Below are 2,894 nucleotides of genomic sequence, written 5' to 3' on the forward strand. Positions count from 1 at the left end.
CTAAAAGAGTAACCAACGTTAATGATATTCAACACTAGAAGCTAAAAGAGTAACCAACGTTAATGATATTCAACACTAGAAGCTAAAAGAGTAACCAACGTTATTGATATTCAACACTAGAAGCTAAAATAGTAACCAACGTTAATGAACGAAAGCTAAGAATACACTGTAACTTTTGCTTATTAAAGTATGTTTGTTTGTTTGTTATGAATTTCGCGCAAAGCTTCACGAGGGCTATCTGTGCTAGCCGTCCCTAATTTAGCAGTGAAAGACTAGAGGGTAAGCAGCTAGTCATCAACACCCACCTTCAACTCTTGGGCTACTCTTTTACCAACGAATAGTGGGAATGACCGTCACATTAAAACGCCTCCATGGCTAAAAGGGGCGAGCATGTTTGTTGGAACGGGGATTCAAACCCGCGACCATCAGATTGCGAGTCGAGCGCCCTAACCACCTGGCTGCTTATTAAAGTACAATCAGTTGTTGCATACACCATCAAGTCCTCCTGTTTAAACAAACCAGTTGGAAGAAAACAGTATTTTATGCGCGAGAGCACGCGACAGACAACACGCGACCAAGTATCTATATTAAGATGTAACTGGGCCTGTATTTGATAACTTTCATTTAAAATAGATAATTTTCTTTCTTATCAGCAAAAGACATGTTTATATATTTCATGGGTTTCATTTAAAACCTTAAAAAATGCATTTTTCATCCTAAGACAAATTTAATTGGATGACATTTGCTCGTGGGTGTACATCCTGTATAATTTAATACCCTTCCCTAATTACATTTTATCTAAGATAACACAGTTACACAAATGTTGTCTACTAACATTTATTTTTGCTGTGGATTCAGTAATTATACTACTGTAATTAGTAAAATTTATACTGTAAGAGTAAGTTTTCGTGGTTGACGAAACATTTAATTCAAGTGTGTATATCATGTATATATTTAAATATAACAGAACGAAAATATTAAATTTTTACTATATATCATATTATATAACAGAACGAATATACTTAATGTATATTATATATCATATTACATAACAGAACGGATTTTTTAAATTTATATTATATATCATATAATATAACAGAACTGATATATGAAATTTATATTACATAACAGAACGGGTATATTAAGTTTATATTATAGATCATATCATATAACAGAACTGATATATTAAATGTTTACTATATATCATATTATATAACAGAACTGATACATTAAATTTATGTATCATATTATATAACAGAACGGATATATTAAATCTATATCATATATTATATAACAGAACTGAAGGACTATATGCCACACAGCAGTGTGGATATATCGTCTATCAGATTTTACACCTACTTGTAAGGGTCACATGTTAAGTGGCTTTAAAAGTGAAATAAAGAAAAGAACGTTAAATGTTATTAAATAGTTCATTAACGGCAGACTACGACAGGTGGGGGTGTCGAGTGTAATAAATCACCTGAGACTAACATTTCAGCCCCTATGTATGTAATGTAAGATATCTCAGAGGTTTTAGAACCTAAAAAGAAGTTTGTTTGTTTGTGAACAAAGACACATTGACCATTCTGCTGTGTTCACCGCGGGGAATTGAAACCCGGATTTTTGTGTTGTAAGTCCGTAGACTTCCCGCTGTCCCAACGGGGAACCCTGAAAACAGTAAAGTACAAACCTGAAATGATTGGGTCAATACACACTAAGAAATAAAATATAATATTCTTATTTCGAATAACCTAGTATATCCAAACATCTTTACTAACAACTGTTCCCTCAGCTAAATAAACAATAATACAAATGTATAAACATGTGGATTATTATACTTTTAATCATTATTACTTATATTTTCAAAGAATAATATCACCAAAGTTTAAATTAATATTGCGAAAATAGTTACAGCTATTTAAACTGAATCGTGAATATTATCAACACTATTTTTTCGGTCTATAATAATAAATATTATTGTCAATAGTTCTTTTTTTTTAGTTTGTAGTATTGAATATCATTAACGTTGGTTGCTTTTTTAGTTTGTAGTGTTGAATATCATTAACGTTGGTTACTCTTTTAGTTTCTAGTGGTGAATATCATTAACGTTGGTTAGTCTTTTAGTTTCTAGTGGTGAATATCATTAACGTTGGTTAGTCTTTTGGTTTCTAGTGGTGAATATCATTAACGTTGGTTACTCTTTTAGCTTCTAGTGTTGAATATCATTAACGTTGGTTACTCTTTTAGTTTCTAGTGTTGAATATCATAAACGTTGGTTACTCTTTTAGTTTTTAGTGTTGAATATCATAAACGTTACTTGTTTTTTTATCTTCTAGTGCTAAATATCATTAACGTTGGTTGCTTTTTTCAGTTTGTAGTGTTGATTATCAGTAATATTGGTTGCTTTTTTAGTTTATAGTGTTGAAATATCATTAATGTTAGTTACTCTTTTAATTTTTAGTGTTGAACATCATTAAAGTTGGTTACTCTTTTAGCTCCTAGTGTTGAATATCATTAACGTTGGTTACTCTTTTCGCTTCTAGTGTTGAACATCATTAACGTTGGTTACTCTTTTCATTTCTAATGTTGAACATCAGTTGATTCGTAGTAAACCTGATATGTAGTAAACCTTTATCGACGGTAAACTTTCAAACTCCATATACTCAGGTTTAGCTTTCGTTCAGTTGATTCGTAGTGAACCTGATATGTAGTAAACCTTTATCGACGGTAAACTTTCAAACTCCATATACTCAGGTTTAGCTTTCGTTCAGTTGATTCGTAGTGAACCTGATATGTAGTAAACCTTTATCGACGGTAAACTTTCAAACTCCATATACTCAGGTTTAGCTTTCGTTCAGTTGATTCGTAGTGAACCTGATATGTAGTAAACCTTT

General features: G+C 31.4%; 1 protein-coding gene across 5 annotated transcripts in view; it reads right to left on the minus strand.

Moving 5' to 3' along the window:
* Positions 1-2,894, minus strand: part of LOC106459958 (protein turtle homolog B-like) — a 284,959-nt gene that overhangs the window by 261,446 nt on the left and 20,619 nt on the right. The gene's annotated exons all lie outside the window — the stretch shown is intronic.

Source organism: Limulus polyphemus, unplaced genomic scaffold, assembly GCF_000517525.1.
Source record: "Limulus polyphemus unplaced genomic scaffold, Limulus_polyphemus-2.1.2 Scaffold687, whole genome shotgun sequence".
NCBI lineage: Eukaryota > Metazoa > Arthropoda > Merostomata > Xiphosura > Limulidae > Limulus > Limulus polyphemus.